Here is a 19,927-nt window from a genome sequence, read left to right as displayed (position 1 = left end):
ATGTACTGCCACACCTGCAGATGTAAAGGGGAATATTCTGAAACAGTCTTACCCGTGAGCACCCTGGCCAGTCAATTCTGCACCAGTTGACGCTTCCAAACTGTCTTCAGAGGCAGCCCCAAGTACTGTATAATCATTACTGTTGATTAGGGTGTCATGACTTCTTATATGGTTTAGAAAATGGGTAGGCAAACTAAGGCCCGGGGGCCAGATCCAGCCCAATTGCCTTCTAAATCTGGCCCTCAGACGGTACGGGAATCAGCATGTAGAATGTGTCCTTTTATTTAAAATACATCTCTGGGTTATTTGTGGGGCCTGGTTTAATTGTATTTGGTTGGAGTAAAGAATTTCCCGTTAACAGTTGTTCTTCAGTCGTCAACAGGTTTACCACACCTATCAGCCAATCACCCATTCCCACCACCCTTCTGAGTAATACCCCTCCCCACCCTCTATTATCACCCTGGGTCTGGTGACTCGTTTCAGTGTATCTAAAGTGTGCATGCACATGAAAGCTCATACCAATAACCAACTTAGTTGGTCTCCAATGTGCTACTTGAAGGAATTTTTTTGGACTATGGCACGGCTACCTATGACCAGTTCTGTTCTTGTTTAAGATAAGGAGCCTGAACTCTTGAGCTTTCACTAAAAAAGAGAAGTTGCTAGCCACTTGAAAGGAAAGCTAAGACACAAAATGCATACCCTTCTAAGTGTTTTCCAAGTTATCTCGGTGGTTTTGTTGTTGGGGCAGACCAGTCAACTGGGGCAAAAATACTCAATTGAATACAAGTGGAATTATTTAAATCCTGCAGAACTCAGGCCAAATTAAGACTGGCTGAAGCCTTAAGAGATGTAGTAATTTGCAGAGTGAAGAGGCCACAGAAATATAGCATTTTATATTTTTAAAAATATGCATTGCTCTGGGTCAAAGGAACCAAAATTTGATGCCTACCATACAAACAGCAAGTTTCCTTTTTGCAGTCTTCTTATACCTCATTCCGTTTCCATAGCCATGAGGCAGGTTAGGCTGAGTTGGGAGTGACTTGCCCAAATCAGGAAATGAGCAAAAATAATGGTGGCTTAAGGGAGTTTAAAATATGAAGCTGCATTCATTTAGGGTATCTATTGCTGTTTATCAAGGTGGGCTTTTGTTTGGATTTTACTATAAAATACCAGGAGGGGATGGTATCAGTCAAAGCCTGGAGGATGAGGGATGCTTGCTTTCCTAGCGCTATCAGCAGCAGCAATCCTGGAGTGGCAAGCTATTAATTGCTAAGTACTACATTAACTAAATGGTGAGAGCATTTTACACTGCTGAGTATAGTTTTCTTTGAGGTGCATAGGTCAAGGCAGGTAAAGATCAGAGGAGGTATCAAAGTACATCACACCCTCAATTTTTCCATCCTTTCCCAATTTAAAGTAGTAACTAAAACTCGAGTCTTATAGGGTTTTGTTGGTGCATGAAGTGTGACGGAGAAACGATAGTAAAAGATGTAAAATATATTTATTCCTCTGGCTATCACCCTGCACATATTTACTTTGAGATCAGCAGCGCTAATTGCAATAGGACCTACCCTTTGAATGGACATGCATAGGTTTCGGCTGCAAGTCAGCATGCCTTCAGTGGAAGAGTAGGAGATAAGTTTCTGCAAATACATGTGCACCCATCGGTGCTAAATTGACAGGCCCTGCTTTAACTACAGCCCCTAACTAACTCGGCACCATGTTTTCACTTCAGTAGCAGCGAGGAAGGTGGTAACGTCATCTTTCACCATCATTCGAGGCGCACAATGCCTTTGCTGGTTAGGCTTCTTGACTGAGAAATTAATGGCAGAATCAAGCGACTAAATGAATCGGAGGGAAGAGACAAGATGATCTTTCTTCTTCAATAGGGACTCTACTCAAGTCTTCTTGAATCGGAGACCTGCCTGCTTCTTTCCCGAAGAACCCGATTCTGTCACCGGAACAATTTCTCGTCGGCGTCGGTCATTTGTCACGTGATGAAACAGAGCAGATACCATCCGTCCCTTTGTTCTGGAGGCACCCGGATCTGGGCCTCCTCCTCCTCCCTGTAGATGAGGGGATGGACTTTAGGGTTGCGGCAACAGGTCAACAAAGATTTTAAACCTAGGACAGGATGGGGAGAAGATAAATTGGACTGAGTTAAATCAAGCGACTAAATGAATCGGAGGGAAGAGACAAGATGATCTCCCTTCTTCAAAAGGGACACTACTAAAGTCTTCTTTCAACCTGCTTCTGTCACCGAAACAATTTCTCATCGGCGCCAGTCATTTGTCACATGATGAAACAGAGCAGATACACCCGTCCCTTTGTCCCATCTGGATATGTAACGCCTCCTCCTGGTAGATGAGGGGATGGACTTTAGGGTTGCGACAACAGGTGAAGAGATTTTAAACCTAGGACAGAATGGGGAGAAGATAAACTGGACTGGGTTGTCTTCACACACTATATCGCTTCACTGAATTTGGGGCAGATGACAACTGAAATTGCTGCCATGAGCATCTTGTGGAGAGGGCAGCAAGGAGCTGGACTGGCTGAAGGCATCCTGTCAAGAGAGCCTTCAAGGGAAGCCGTTTCACTTCATGTATTTAAACTGACCTTGAGAGAAATCTTTTGAAAAATAGATTATTTTGAAATAACAGATTAGTTCCATCCCCGATTGGGGAGGAACGGTCCCCTAGGGTTCCAAATCGTTACAAAAAGACAGGGGTGTTAACTTAGCAATGTCTGGGGCCATCATGCATTCGCCGAAGCAGAATTGGCTCCCCTCTGTTGAAGTCTAGATACAAACACAACAGACATGTTAAGTATTGTGTTGTGTTGACTGTGTGATTTCACTCTGAAGTGTTCCCTGCTGCTTCACATGGTATTTTTTTTTAATGGACTTTTCTTTTCTTTCTTTTTTAAAAAAGTTTTTTATTAAAGATTTTCTTGTGTTACGAAACAAACAAGGAAAAGTACATATAGTGACTCCTCTTTCAGTTCATAGACTTTTCCACAATTCCTTTATTTATTCACTTTTATTAGCATGTGAGAGATTGGAGAGTCCAGACCATAGCTGGTTGTGTTCAGTTAGTTGCATTGTGGTTTGTATGCATGGGGGAGGGGGGCAGCAGGGGGTTGTTGGATCAATTAGCCATATTGATTTGTATGCTGTTGGGGGGATAGGTCTTGTGCTGTTTATGTGATACAAGGGAAGTCTTTTCAAAGTAAATAAAGCATTTAATGGTCCATTAAGAGGCCCAGTTCAGTTGCACTGGAGAGTCATACTAACGCAGGATTCAATCCCAAACATGTCTACTCAGAAGTAAGTCTATTCAAGACCCATTGAATTAAGCATACACCTCATTCCTGGCATGGGTGTCAAATTTTCCTGTCCCAAGATTTCCTCTAACTGGCTAACTGACAAACATTAGCTACTTCATTTCCATTGAAGAGGAGACAGGGACAGAACACAAGAGCTACAGGTATTAAAAACTGTAAAAAATTATTGTAAAATCTGTAATCTAAAAATAAAAAATGTTGGAACACTCAAAATTGTTCAATTCCTTCCTGATGTGTAAGCTAAACAATACAGTGGTACCTCTGTTTGCAGACACGATCCATTCCGGGGTTCCATTCGCACCCCGAAAAGTCCGTAACCAGAATGGCGCTTTCGTGCATGTGCGAAGCACGAAAGAGCACTTCTGCACATGCGCAAACCACGCAGATCGCGTCTGCGAGTGTGGCAAAACCTGGAAGTAAACACTTCCGGGTTTGCTGCGTTCTTAACCCGAAAAAACCGCAACATGAAGCATTTGCAGTAAGAGGTATGACTGTACAATGATGCACACGCACATTTTAAATATTCCAACAATTTCCTGTTGCGCAATAACCCTTCCCCTCTCCCTTTGCTCACCTGAAAGAGTTGGTCTTACCACAGTTTCCTGGCAGGAAAGCCAGCAGTGCGAGGTGTCACAATGGTGGACATGTCATCATGTTTAAGCCAGTGGATTTCAGCAGTGTCTTAATTATAAAATATAATACGTAATAGCTTTCAGAGGTAGATGTGGGGTCTTCCTCCCGTTTTTATTAGGACTAAAAATTCCCACTGGCTCCAGCCAGAATTGGGCAAGACGATGGAAAACTGTAGCATCTGATAAGGATGCCTTGCCCAACCACAGCCATTCAATATTGCCTAGTAGTAATTCATTTTAAGTCAAATGGAAGTGTGCTTGCGACATACCAACTTTTATACAAACATACCTGGGAGTAAGCCCAATGAGGCTTACATTAGATTACTGTTAAAAACTCAAAACAGCAATTGGGCTAATGGTGCGGCATTGATCACTTGGTGATCAATTAAGTTGAAACATTTAAAAACTTATTTAAATTTGCATTTTTTAAAAAATCTAGCACATAGAAGCTATCTAATTGGCTAGGTTCCTTTTGGTGAGTAAAAAAGAAACTTATTCCAGAACACCAGTAGCATTTTATGTACCAGTATATGTGTGTGTATGTCTGTGTGTATATATATATACATATATACATATACATATATGATAAAAACTTTGTGAGTAGTCAAAGCAGGGAGGCTAATTCCGTTGGAAATTGGAAAGGAGACAGATGATTTCCAGTTAAGTGGGCTATAATTTATTAATTCATTTTCCTGCCAACAGGAGAGATCAAATCCTTTCAGTCCTTCTCGGAATAATCCAATATATAAATAAATCATAGAAATGATAAAAGATACATCAAATGGGGATTTGCTTCAGTCCTGCAACATTTTTAAGGATGGGAGTTGTATATAGCTTTTGATTGCCACTTTTGAGAGACAAGTCAAATTTACAGAACTTCGTTTCCACCCTTTGGGTGTTCTTTAGATGACTCAACCTTTCATTGACTAAAATCTGCCACCTGACACTGGTTTGGTTGACAGTCCTTTGAATGCACATATGGTTGACTAATCTCTGGCCAGCTGCTAATTTCCTACACCAATAATAATAATAATAATAATAATAATAATAATAATAATAATAATAATAATAAATATATATTTATTCCCCGCCCATCCGGCTGGGTTTCCCCAGCCACTCTGGGCGGCTTCCAACAAAATATTAAAATACAGTAGTCCATCAAACATTAAAAGCTTCCCTAAACAGGGCTGCCTTCAGATGTCTATATTAAACAAGTTTCCTCCCTTTTTCAGCTTGCTTAGCGCTAGAAGGTCAGGAAGCCTTAAAGCAGGGGTTCCCAACAAAATTTTCTCGAGGACCCCTCATCGAGCTGCTATTGTGATAAGGACCCCCATTAATTCCTAATCCTAAAATTAAAAAGTGAGAGCCAAATTAAGAGTCTTTTTATATTTTATATTTGTACGTTTTTTACAGTTACGATTTAGGTTCAATGGACACTGACAAGATCGGTTCGAGAGTCACTGACTTACTTGCTTGAACATCAAATGCATTATCTTCCTCTTCATCTGTAGGCCTTTGTTGTTTTAACGAACCACTTTTTAACCAATGGTCCATTTTTAACTACGTGAACTGTAGCTTCCGCGAAAAGCAACGCTTTGTTTACAAACACTACTGTTTTGCAAAGAGGCAGTACACGCCAGGGAGGAGGGAGGGGAATGGAGAAGACAGGGTACCTGCGCAGTAGCGCACAAATTAAGCCGACGCGCGCAAAGCATCTTGGGGAGGTGAGCGTTAGTAGAATGCGCGCACTGCCTCTTTGCAAAACAGTAGTGTTTCTAAAGTGCCCCCTATCTAATTCTAGTTTTGTGCTAGACTCTGCTCATGCAGGAAGCGGCCAAAACAAAAAATCTGTTATCATACAAAATATATTTAATATATTTTTTATTCTAATAGCATCTTGCGGACCCCTCTGGCATAGCTTGCGGACCCCTGGGGGTCCCCGGACCACCTGTTGGGAACCACTGCCTTAAAGAAATATTTCCCACCTGAACGTTTCAGATTGCTCATCTCCCGAAAATCAGCACCTTTCATTTTAAAACGATCGCTTGCCCATCGGCTTATTTAACCTTAACACATAGCTCATAATTTAAATGCCACTGGTGGGTTCTGTTAAGTGAAATCAGGGGGGGGGGCGTAATGGGAGCCAAGCACATTTCTTGTTTTAGGAGACTTGCCAATAATTGTCGCAACATTAGATTGTTGTCTTGCGTTATGCAGAAAGTCATGGTCACGGCCAAATCTCTCACAAATCAATGGGTGCGACAGCCGGCGAAGCGCACAGGGATAAAACGGATTGCTTCGCATCCATGGGACGGACAGATTAAAATGGGAAAAGTAGAGAGACCAGGGAGCCCAATTTACCAAGACTTTCGGAAGCTCAGAATATTAAGATTATGCCAGCAAGAATGAGTCCGTTTCTATCCTGTGAACCGCCCTGAGATCTTAGGATGAAGGATGTTATATAAATCTAAATCCAATTAATTTCCTGCGATTCCCTTTTCAAAAAGGCCTGCTCTCCGGAGTGTCCTCCCTGTTCTGCCAACCAATTCTTTTGTTATGTTTTATGTATTTAATATGTCAGGATTGTGAATGTTTTATGGATGCTTCGTTTGTTTTTCGACGCTTTTGCGATTTTTTTTTGTCTTAAATTAAGCCCATAAAGGCTGAACAAACTCATATGGCAACTGCATAAAGCAGGGACCCCCCCCCCAAAAAATAATAATTGTGGGGTTCGTGGGCCCATTTGAGAAAGTGTTGTGGGCCACAGGGTAGATTTGATTTAAATCAAATCGATTTAAATCACAATTTAAATCACTAGTCAGTAAGACTTCATTTAAATCATTCTTTTACAGAAAGACTCATTCTTGCTGGTATAATCTTAATATTTGCAAGCAGATGAAGCTTTCATTTTTGGAATAATAAATTTTCAGAGCAGTTTTTACAGTTATATAAAAAATACTCATTTGGTTATACTATTATAAATAAATTGACAGATAATTAAGAAATGATGGTGAGGTTTAGTAAGTTAACTGTTTATATTTGGACAACTTTTCTGCCGCACTTCATTGGAAGGAGAAAAATAATCATTTCCTTGAGAACAAATTTAAACAATTTATTTAACTAAAACAATAGCATCATAGCATATGTATCCATGTTTGTTAACTGATGTGGTTAAATGTTTTTTTTTTTTAAAACAAACCCTTAGACTGAGTTTTAGCACACATGAAAAACTTAAAAAACAAACCCTTCTTTTCATTATAGCCTTTGGACTATAATGTAACTTAAGTAGAAAACTATCTTTAGAAAGGTTTATTCCTCCAAAATCATTTTATTTTAAAAATCCGATGTAAATTTTAAAAATATGATTTAAATTTTAAAAATCCGATTTTTTTTATTTATTTTTTTAAAAAAAAATCATTGATTTTTATCCACCCTGCATGGTGACCATTGCAACTACTGGGGATTTGGGGCCGGCAGGAACAATGGCTTCATTGCATCCATTTTCTGTTATTCTGTCCCAAAATGGCTGCCAGGGAGGGAGATGCAACTGCTATTTTATTTTTTAAATTTAAAAAGGCAACCGAGAGTGTGAGAGGAGGGGTTAGGGTTAGATTATTGGTTTGCTGTCCTTCAATAAATTTTCTGTTTTTCTTTAAGTTGAGACCCGCCCTTGGATCTTAGGTTTGAAAGGCGGTTTACAAATTTAATAAACAATAGTTTAACCGAAGGCAAACTGCGGTGGTTTGGGGGGAAAAGATCAACACTGCAAAAACCAGCTTTTCCCCCCTACCTCGGCCGGTTTATGGGACAAAACAATTGTCAGCCGTCATTTTTTTTTTTTTTTTTTGCTTCTTGGATTTATATACCGCCCTAAGATTGCAGGTCGGCTCACAAGAATAAAATTCAGTTCGAAGTAAAACTGCAGGCAACCAAGCAGGAAAACCGCGTATTATTTTCCACCCCCTATAGGGGGGTCGTGGGATTGCAGAGTCGTGGGAAGGGGAACCCTCGCGGTCATCTAGCCCAACCCCGTGCGAGGCAGGAGGTTTTATTTTTGCGCCCGTTTTGCGAGTCAAACTCCGGACGGCGAGATAAAAGCGATTTAACAAGCTTAACAAATGGTAAGAAGAGCAAAGTCGCTTGGGAAACCCAGCCAGAGGGGCGAGGTATAAATAAATAAGTTTATAGGTATAAATGATGATTAATAAAATTAATAAATAAGTTTATTAATTTTTTAATCATCATCATCATCATCCCATTCTCTTCTTAAACCCTTTCCCTCTCTTTTCTGCCCCACCCTTTTCTCTCCAAAACGCCCTGGCTTAAGCCCCCAACCAGGTTTTGCCAAGCACTCCGGATTGCAAGATAAAGGCGACTTAACGCAAGTTTAACAAATGGTGATAAGAATAAAGTGGTATTGGAAACCCAGCCAGAGGGGCAAAGAATGAATGAATATATGAATGCATGAAAATAATAATAATAATAAACCCATTTCACGGAAGGCATACTATACCCGCCTGCCCCTCTCTTCTAAACGCTTTCCCTCTCTTTTCTAGCCCCACATGCAGGCATTCCCACGTTTTTCTCTGCATTTTCTTCCCCTTCTCCCCAACTTAAGCCCCCAGCCTCCTACCTGCTTTCTTTCCCTTCCTTTGTCTAACTGCCCTGCAAAGCCCATCCCTTGCTCTGCCCGTCCCAGGTTGTCCAATGGGAACACCTCTCTCTCCCAGCAGTGGAATGAGAACAGTCATCTCTCTTCTCATTGGATGCCACCGGCATTGAAAGCCAGGGACGGAGGGAGGGAGGGGCAATTCTATTTGGGAACCGCCCCTCTCTCCCCTTTGGCCAAGTCTGCAGGCCAAACAGAGAACCATTAAGACTTGGAAAAGGGACCCTGGGGTCATCTAGTCCAACCCGCTGCAACGCAGGAATCTCACAGCAGTCAGACCCTCAAGGCAATATGTCAAGTTTTGGGGGAGGGAGGGAGAGAGAGAGTGTGTGTTTGTACAAAGTGGAAACAGTGTCATTCCATTTATTTATTTATTTTCTTTGATTGTTTGATATTATTCATGTGCTGATTGGAGATATGAAAGGAACATTTCGTACAAAGATTACCATAATCAAGGACAAAAGTGGTAAGGACCTAACAGAAGCAGAAGACATCAAGAAGAGGTGGCAAGAATACACAGAGGAATTATACCAGAAAGATATGGAGGTCTCGTACACCTCAGGTAGTGTGGTTGCTGACCTTGAGCCAGACATCTTGGAGAGTGAAGTCAAATGGGCCTTAGAAAGCATTGCTAATAACAAGGCCAGTGGAAGTGATGATATTCCAGCTGAACTGTTTAAAATTTTAAAAGATGATGCTGTTAAGGTGCTACACCCAATATGCCAGCAAGTTTGGAAAACTCAGCAATGGCCAGAGGATTGGAGAAGATCAGTCTACATCCCAATTCCAAAGAAGGGCAGTGCCAAAGAATGCTCCAACTACCGCACAATTGCGCTCATTTCACACGCTAGCAAGGTTATGCTTAAAATTCTACAAGGCAGGCTTAGGCAGTATGTGGACCGAGAACTCCCAGAAGTGCAAGCTGGATTTCGAAAGGGCAGAGGAACCAGAGACCAAATAGCAAACATGCGCTGGATTATGGAGAAAGCTAGAGAGTTCCAGAAAAACGTCTACTTCTGCTTCATTGACTATGCAAAAGCCTTTGACTGTGTCGACCACAGCAAACTATGGCAAGTTCTTAAAGAAATGGGAGTGCCTGATCACCTCATCTGTCTCCTGAGAAATCTCTATGTGGGACAAGAAGCTACAGTTAGAACTGGATATGGAACAACTGATTGGTTCAAAATTGGGAAAGGAGTACGACAAGGTTGTATATTGTCTCCCTGCTTATTTAACTTATATGCAGAATTCATCATGCGAAAGGCTGGACTAGATGAATCCCAAGCCGGAATTAAGATTGCTGGAAGAAATATCAACAACCTCAGATATGCAGATGACACAACCTTGATGGCAGAAAGCGAGGAGGAATTAAAGAACCTTTTAATGAGGGTGAAAGAGGAGAGCGCAAAATATGGTCTGAAGCTCAACATCAAAAAAACCAAGATCATGGCCACTGGTCCCATCACCTCCTGGCAAATAGAAGGGGAAGAAATGGAGGCAGTGAGAGATTTTACTTTCTTGGGCTCCTTGATCACTGCAGATGGTGACAGCAGTCACGAAATTAAAAGACGCCTGCTTCTTGGGAGAAAAGCAATGACAAACCTAGACAGCATCTTAAAAAGCAGAGACATCACCTTGCCGACAAAGGTCCGTATAGTTAAAGCTATGGTTTTCCCAGTAGTGATGTATGGAAGTGAGAGTTGGACCATAAAGAAGGCTGATCGCCGAAGAATTGATGCTTTTGAATTATGGTGCTGGAGGAGACTCTTGAGAGTCCCATGGACTGCAAGAAGATCAAACCTATCCATTCTTAAGGAAATCAGCCCTGAGTGCTCCCTGGAAGGACGGATCGTGAAGCTGAGGCTCCAATACTTTGGCCACCTCATGAGAAGAGAAGAATCCTTGGAAAAGACCCTGATGTTGGGAAAGATTGAGGGCACTAGGAGAAGGGGACGACAGAGGACAAGATGGTTGGATAGTGTTCTCGAAGCTACGAACATGAGTTTGACCAAACTGCGGGAGGCAGTGCAAGACAGGAGTGCCTGGCGTGCTATGGTCCATGGGGTCACGAAGAGTCGGACACGACTAAACGACTAAACAACAACAACAACAATTCATGTGCTGCTGCATAGTGCCAGATTTACGTATGAGCTAAACAAGCTATAGCTTAGGGCCCCACTCTCTTGGGGGCCCCCCAAAAAAAATAAAGGAAAAAAACAACCTGGATGTACATTTCCAAAAAAACAAATAAAATAAAACCTACATACAGCAACAGTGTTTTGTGTTGTGTAGGCTTCCTATGATGTGAGTAATGGGCCACGCCTGCTAGCTTGCTCCCTAAAATATCACATATAAAGGGCCCCATTACCTTCACTAGCTTAGGGCCTCAATTTGTACCGGAGCTGAGAAGAACGTTGCGATCTGGCAAAACTCATATCTGGGAAAAATGTTATTACAAACTCTGAAGTAAGCGTACGTGTTCAGAGAGATTCACATGCCTCTGTTTCTGAGAAAAGGATGCAATTAGGAAAGGAGCAATTTGAGGCATGGTCCCCTTCCTCAAACTGTGATTCTTGCCTTTACCCAAATGCATTTTCCATAGATTGTAGAACAGCAGAGCACATACCTGTGTCTTCTGAGAAAAACAGGCAGCAGGTAGCATGGGATGCAGGTAGGACATTTTAGAAATCCTCTGCAGGTACCATATACTGCAATTATCTAGACCACTGTTCTCAGATGCACATAAGCTTTCACAATTACTCTCCTAATGAGTTAATGTGCTTCATTACGAATTTATTCATCAGCCAGAAACCTGGAGGTTTTTTGTTTTTGCTGTTTTTCAGCATATAATCATCTGCAGGGGGGAAATATCTAATTTGAAATAAGATGATACATATGTGGTGCTAGCTCAAACAATCTGCCAATTATCCTGTTTCTAATAACACGAACTATTTCTGCAGACTAAATTAGAGAGGAGGCTGGAGCCAAATATAATCAATTAATCTTGTAAAAAAAAAACTAAACTAAACTACCAACGTCTTACTAAAAGGAGTTTTGCGCCTTTTCCTCTCCCCTAACATAAAATTGCAGCATGCAATGGCATTGATTCAACAGACATTACTGAAGAGACGTAAGAGAAAGCCATGAGGAATTGCTTCTCTTGATAAAGCCAGTTTGAATAAGCTTTTCGTACATATTATGTCAAACTAGCTGGCCCTGCCATGCGTTGCTGTGGGTCCCCAGCTCCGTTCCCTGCAAACCTGAGCTGACATGTTTTGGGACGTAGGTGGCTAGGGGCAGGATCCTGACATGGCCCTTTGTGGAGGAATGGGCGTTGTGGCATTTATAGCATATTGGTTGCTGAGACGCAGGTTCAGCTTTCTGTTTTCCAGCATGCATTCTGTCCCGCCCTTGGAGATGCACTTTTGGCTGAGCGGTGTGTTACGGAACACAGTGTTTTGGGGGTTTAACCAGCGCTGTTGTGATGTCTGTCTACACAAACGGTATGTGTAGAATCGCTTATTCGCATGTGACGTTGTGTCCAAATTAGAACGCAATCGGTCAAGCGGTTTTGGCGAAAAGTGGAGACTAACAAACATGGTCGGTTTACATTTATATATACAGTGGTACCTCGACATCTAAATGACTCGACTTCCGAAGGTTTCGACTTCCGAAGTCGGCAAACCCGGAAGTCTTTTCGCCACGCATGTGCAGAAGTACAAAATCGCACTTTGTGCATGTGCAAAACGGGCACTTCGACAACCGAAGACTTCGACTTACGAAGAGCGCCGCGGAACGGATCATCTTTGTAAGTCGAGGTACCACTGTATATAGATATGTGGTTTGGGTGTGTAGAATCATAGAATTGTAGAGCTGGATGGGACCCCAGGGCCATCTAGTCTAACCCCCTACAATGCAGGATTCTCATGCAAAACCTCTGCTTAAAAACCTCCAAGGAAGGAGCGTCTACCCTCTCTTTGACACCTGATGGGAGGGCCCTTACTGTCAGAAAGTTTTTCCTGATGTTTAGTATTAGAATCTCCTTTCTTGTAACTTGAAGCCATTGGTTCAAGTCCTACCCTCCATAGCAGGGGGGTGGGGGGCAGACAACAAGCTTGTTCCCTTACTCCTAAGCTGTTTGCTGTTATGTACTGTACAAGTTTTGCTTTGCTTTGTTTAACTTTCTATCTACAGTACTGTACATGATTCCCTGAGGTCTAATTGTATAAAGCTCTTTGTGTGTGGGTTTTTTTCCCCCCAGGCTGCGGGAGAATACCAATATGCTGGGCACCACAAAACAAACTCTGGTAACCATTTCTTGAAGATAGCAGAGCTAAGCATGAATATGTGCTACATATTGGTCCTGCCATATGTTCACATTTCATAACACTGCCAGGGCTGGATTCTTTGCCCCCTTACTTGCTACTTTGGTAACGATGCCAGATGGAAGAGCTAGCAACTACAGTGCCATCTTTAACACTTCCTTGCTCTTTTTACAGAGAGAGCAGTGAGTTTGGAGTTCCAATTTTTTAACAATTTATTTCCCTACATTCCATGTACTAACTGGCTCCTTTTTATATGCCAAGCAGTCATCCCAAAACCTTGCTATCCATGCAAATACTAATCGAATAGGAACTACAAAACTCTCAGAAACCCACATACACATCAGCTATGCTTATTTATTAATTGTTTCCAACAATCAGCCACGCGTTCTCATTTATTTATTAAAATTTATTACCCATCCTTTGCCTTAAGACTCCACCACACTCCTTGGTAGCAAATTCCACTGCCGAACAGCTCTTACTGTCAGGAAGTTCTTCCTAATGTTTAGGTGGAATCTTCTTTCTTGAAGTTTGAATCCATTGCTCCATGTCCGCTTCTCTGGAGCAGCAGAAAACAATCTTTCTCCCTCCTCTATATGACATCCTTTTATATATTTGAACATGGCTATCATATCACCCCTTTACCTTCTCTTCTCCAGGCTAAACATACCCAGCTCCCTAAGCTGTTCCTCATAGGAAGAAAAACAATTCCATATATAACAAGACCCCCAAAAATTCTATTCTCTATATAGAATCAATACAAAACTCTTTGTTGGCACCTGTCTGTCTTGGGAGACAATAGAGGGGTGGCCCTTTGGAAGTACAGTAAAGTCAAATCAAATGAGGGTTACATTGCCTGCTTTGGTTGTAGAGACAAAAAGGGACTTTTCTGAAGCAGGGTGCAGAGTGTAGGGTGGGTTTTTTTCCCCCAGTGATGTTTCAGGCTGTAAAAAGGCAGAGAGTCAGAGCCATGGCTGGGGCGAAGCAAGAACTTCTTGGGGTGTCTTGCTGTAAGCCCCTCCGATGTAGGCTCAGGTTGTATATATGTGTCAGCCATATATCACAAAGACACCACAGTCTCTGCTGCACCTTATTTCCAAAGGGGAAAGAACCCCCAGATGAATGGCACTGCTCAGAGATTGGGGTGGCATGCAACAAAATAGGAAGTTGACTTGGCACTAGGTCCTGCATAAATCAAAATTCAGGGGGGGGAGAATGTGGGTGCTCCTAGAGACTAGGGACATTCCCAGAGGAATTTTTCACATTCCTAAAACCAGTAGATTTGGGGACAGATTCCTATGGGGGGGGGGCTTTGCAGTCTCTTAAAATATGCAATCCAAAAAATTCAGCCAGAGTTCTGTAGGCTGATGATTTCAGAAGCATGCATTTCAATGTCAGTCTTTGCCTGGATCCAATAAGTGAGACCTAGTTGAAAAATAATCCAGTCCTGGCCAGTATAAGGTCATTATAAATTGGGTCTACTATATTCCCACCTTGTGTTTTCAAAGGTATTATATTCTGCTGTCTTTATCTTATTTTAGCTGCTGTTATCCACCCTGAAACTGAGGATAACTTTAAAAAAACTTCAGTTAAGAACATAGAGAGAGACAATGCAGCTGACAAGAGATCTCTGAGAGCTGTTTTCATGCTATCCAATTAAGCACATGCAATTTAGCTCAGTAAAATTATTTCTATTCAGTTATGCTTTAAACAAATTAGATTCTAATTACTACCAATTGTTACGTCTCCCCCACATACAATGAAGCACTATTCATTTAACAGAAATATTTCAGTGTTCATTTTTAATTTGGATAGGTGAAGTGTTTTGCAGTTATTATGTTAGAGAGCTTTTCAGCTCAGCTAGTGGAGAACTTTTGGAAGAAATTGGATGTAATTGAACACAGACAAGAGTGCTAAATTGGTCCTCTATCGGAATTACTCAGTGGTTTCTAGTCAACAGGCAAACATGAGTATTGGAAATAGCAAATAATATAGGAACCTACAAACAGCAGACTTCAAGAAAAATCAAAATAGGCCAGTGCTCAAAGTTGGTGCACAATGTAATTTCACTAAAAGAAGAGCCATTGTTCCCAGAAGTCTGCCATCGCCTCCCCCCAATTGTTGTCTAGTTCACAAACTTCCACAAATGGTTTATGGATGATTTTATTAGTATAATTTCCTGCTGATGTAAATAGAAAATAGATGTGGGTGTGATCCTGAATCATGATGTTATTCCACAACTCATATCATGATGTTATTCCACATATCGTGATGTTATTCCACTAACTACATATCACGATAAAAAAATTCCTTCAGTAGCACCTTAAAGACCAACTAAGTTTATATTTTGGTATGAGCTTTCGTGTGCATGCACACTTCTTCAGATACACTAGAAACAGAAGTGTCAGACCCTATATATATACAGAGGGTGGTGGGGGTGGGTGGGAATGGGAGATGGGCTGATGGGAGTGGTAAACCTGTAGATGGGTGTTAATGGCTGCTGATGGCTGCAATTAGTCCTGGGCTGAGGTGCTAAAGAAAGCTTGATCATGCATAATGAGATAAGAATCCGATATCTCTATTCATCCCAGGTGCTTCCATGGTTTTAAGCTTGGTAATGATTTCCAATTCAGCAACTTCCCTTTCCAGTCTGTTCCTGAAATTTCTCTGTAATAAAACAGCTGCTTTGAGATCTTGTATAGAATGTCCTGGGAGATTGAAGTGTTCTCCTACTGGTTTTTCAGTCTTATGGTTCCTGATGTCAGATTTATGTCCATTTATCCTTTGGCGTAGGGTTTGGCCTGTTTGTCCAATATAGAGAGCTGAAGGGCACCGTTGGCATTTGATGGCATACACAATGTTAGAAGATGAGCAATTAAATAGTCCTGAGATGGTATGTTGGATGTTGTTGGGGCCAGTAATGATGTTGTCCGGGTGTATGTGGCAGCAAAGTTGGCATCTGGGTTTACCTGTAACTACATATCACGATGTTATTCCACATATCGTGATGTTATTCCACAACTCATATCATGATGTTATTCCACATATCGTGATTGATGTTATTCCACATATTGTGATGTTATTCCACAACTCATATCATGATGTTATTCCACATATCGTGATGTTATTCCACATATCGTGATTGATGTTATTCCACATATCGTGATTGATGTTATTCCACATATTGTGATGTTATTCCACAACTCATATCATGATGTTATTCCACATATTGTGATGTTATTCCACTAACTACGGTACATATTATGATGTTATTCCACTATACTGATCTTATTCATTGGACTGTTTTCCATTCCAGACAAATAACATCATGATATGTAGTTCAGTGCTTTTCGCTGCTGTTTCCAATTCTCCAATACCACTGGTCATGAGCTACTGGCGTAAGGCTTGGCTATAAAGAAGTGTGAACATTTCCCAGGGTTTAGATATTACAGTAAAAAGCGAACTGGCCATTGAATTCCTGATAGAAAAACTTTTCTAGGATTGCCTTGCAATTAGCTTGGATTTACAGAGCTTCCTCCGGTAGTGATTTGGGATTTGCTCAGAGGGTTTCTGAGAATTCTACAAGAAATCTAAAAAATAAAATAAAAAGGCTAAGTCTGGCCAATCTCTTCACAAAATCTTCTTCCCAGTCTTTCATTTTCCCAAGCTTAACCTGGCTAGAGAGATAGTTGGTTGGGTGGAGGGTTTGCCGCTCCTATCGGGGAGGCTATTTTCTGAACCGGGGAAATTCACCATCTCTCTTCCAATACTGAATTTTGATGCCATCAGTAATCATAATCCTAGTTAGCAGCTCTGAAAATCACATAAATTATTCCTGGCTTCTTCAGACTGCACCTGTCTCATGAGCTTTTCTGACATCTAAGCATGATAAAATAATGTCATTTCTGAATGTGACCTTTCATTTCAGCAGTTTATGCACTGCGTGTCCATTGCAGCAGTGTCAAGAATGTGTGTCAACCCTTTATAGCGACTGTACTTCATTCGGAGAATAATGAGCGTTCATTTTCAAGTGTGTGAGATCATTTTCAAGTGCTTGCTGGCAAGACGGACATTTTTACTTCAGATTTTTTTAACTAATTGCAGATCGCTCAGTTCGTACAATTATCTTTCTCTGCCTCATTATGAAACTAATCAGGCTTTTTTGTTGTTGAGATTTTCACTTGTGCAAATACATTACTAGACACTCGAGCTTCTATTTCTTGGCTATCAGTGGCCATCAGCTGTAGAATTGGTCATAAGTTTTTGTTCTTAACAAAAATATTTATGAAGAATGTATAGCTGAACTGTGTGAAAACAGAAGTTCCAATATATGTATAGCCAATAGCCATTATGGTCAGGGCCGGATTTAGGTTTGATGAGGCCCTCAGCTACTGAAGGTAATGGGGCCCTTTATATGTCCAGCTGTCCTTTGTCAACAACAAATTGTCGCTGTTAGAAATGAGAAAACCAGTGATATTTTAGGGAGCAGGCTAGCCATTTGTTACATCATAGGAGCCTACACAAAAGGGACCCAGGTGGCGTGTGGTTAAACCACTGAGCCTAGGGCTTGCTGATCAGAAGGTCGGCGGTTCGAATCCCTGTGACGGGGTGAGCTCCCGTTGCTTGGTCCCAGCTCCTGCCAACCTAGCAGTTCGAAAGCACGTCAAAATGCAAGTAGATAAATAGGAACCGCTGCAGCGGGAAGGTAAACGGCATTTCCATGTGCTGCTCTGGTTTGCCAGAAGCGGCTTTGTCATGCTGGCCACATGACCTGGAAGCTATAATGCGAGATGAGTGCGCAACCCCAGAGTCGGTCACAACTGGACCTAATGGTCAGGGGTCCCTTTACCTTACCTTTAACCACCTACCCATAGTACGGTATGGAGAATTTAGAGTTCCCATTTTTTACCAGACGTATCTAGAAAATGCCATAAAACAAATTGTCAGGGGTCCCCTTTACCTTTACCCCTTTAGGAGCCTACACAACACAAAACATTGTTGCTGTATGTAGCATTTATTTTATTTGGTTTGTATCTTATATTTTGGAAATGTACATCCAGTTTTTCCTTTCCTTTAAATTTTTTGGGCCCCCCAAAAGAGTGGGGCCCTAAGCTATACACTGGTTCCTCGGTTAAAGTACACAGTTGGTTCCGGAAGTCTGTACTTGACCTGAAGCGAACTTTCCCATTGAAAGTAATGGAAAGTGGATTGGTCCGCGGAGTATTTAAACTGAAAGTACTCAAACGGAAGCGTACTTAAACCGAGGTGTGACTGGAGCTTGTTTAGCTTATACATAAATCCGGCACTGATTATGGTGACAGTTGTGTATGTGGATGAAGGGTCTGAACATGGCAGGGACCCCTGGAAAGGCATTGCATATCTCTGTCTACTCTATACGTTGCACTCTCCCTGCTGTGCAGTCACCAGAGGGAAAGAACTGGGCCTTGCAACACAAGAAACGAGGGTGGGACAAGGTTACAAGGTACGCTGCTGAACCCAGGGCCACCCAGAAATGTCTTTAAAGGCTTTGGGATATAGTTATTGTACCCTTTCTAGAATGCATCACAACCCCAGCTTCAGATGCTCCTACTGCCAAACACATCACAAACATCATTTTGCTAAAAGGATCCTAATTACATAATGCACTAGCGAAGATGGATGCAGAGTGGATTTAAAGTCTCCTGTTTGAATCAGGAAAATGGGCAATGAACATACAGTAGGTGTATTACACTCATTTGGACCAGTATTGTTTTCCAGTATGCTTGGCACTGAAGAGGCTTGCTATGGCAGCAATCCTAGGGCCAGAGAGGGGGGCGGGGGTAGGATAAAGAGATAATAATAATAATAATAATTTATTATTTATACCCCGCCCATCTGGCCGGGTTCCCCCAGCCACTCTGGGCGGCTTCCAAAAAAAACAGAAATTCTAAAATACAGAAATCCATCAAACATTAAAAGCTTCCCTAAACAGGGCTGCCTTGAGATGCCTTCTAAAGGTCTGGTAATTGTTCTCTTTGACCTCTAGTGGGAGGGCATTCCACAGGGTGGGTGCCACTACCGAGAAGGCCCTCTGCCTGGTTCCCTGTAACTTGGCTTCTCGTAATGAGGGAACCGCCAGAAGGCCCTCGGAGCTGGACCTCAGTGTCCGGGCAGAACGATGGGGGTGGAGACGCTCCTTCAGGTATACCGGACCGAGGCCGTTTAGGGCTTTAAAGGTCAACACCAACACTTTGAATTGTGCTCGGAAACGTACTGGGAGCCAATGTAGGTCTTTTAGGACCGGTGTTATGTGATCTCGGCGGCCGCTCCCAGTCACCAGTCTAGCTGCCGCATTCTGGATTAGTTGTAGTTTCCGGGTCACCTTCAAAGGTAGCCCCACGTAGAGCGCATTGCAGTAGTCCAAGCGAGAGATAACTAGAGCATGCACCACTCTGGAGAGACAGTCAGTGGGCAGGTAGGGACTCAGCCTGCGTACCAGATGGAGCTGATAAACAGCTGCCCTGGACACGGAGTTGACCTGTGCCTCCATGGACAGCTGTGAGTCTAAAATGACTCCCAGGCTGCGCACCTGGTCTTTCAGGGGCACAGTTACCCCATTCAGGACCAGGGAGTCCTCCACACCCGCCCCGGCCCTGCTCCCACGGTGGAGTCTACCTCTTCCCGAATCTGAGCGACTTTATCTGCAAAAAACTTTGCAAAATCATTGCAGGAGATCATGTGGCCCGTACTGGGCCCGGATGGAGCAGGTGGTTCCGCTAAATTGCGAACCACCTGGAAGAGTCTCCTGCTGCTGTTTTCTGCAGATGCGATGGAGACGGTGAAGAAGGTCCTCTTCGCCGTCGCCATTGCCACTTGGTAGGCTCGAAGTTGAGCTCTAGCCCGTGTCCGGTCTGATTCAAAATGAGTTTTCCGCCACCGGCGCTCTAGCCGTCTCAACGACTGTTTCATTGCCCTCAGCGCCG

This window comes from Zootoca vivipara, chromosome 7, assembly GCF_963506605.1.
Source record: "Zootoca vivipara chromosome 7, rZooViv1.1, whole genome shotgun sequence".
In the NCBI taxonomy this organism is placed as follows: Eukaryota; Metazoa; Chordata; class Lepidosauria; order Squamata; family Lacertidae; genus Zootoca; species Zootoca vivipara.
The sequence above is the reverse complement of the archived record's forward strand: the minus strand, read 5'-3'. Positions refer to the sequence as shown.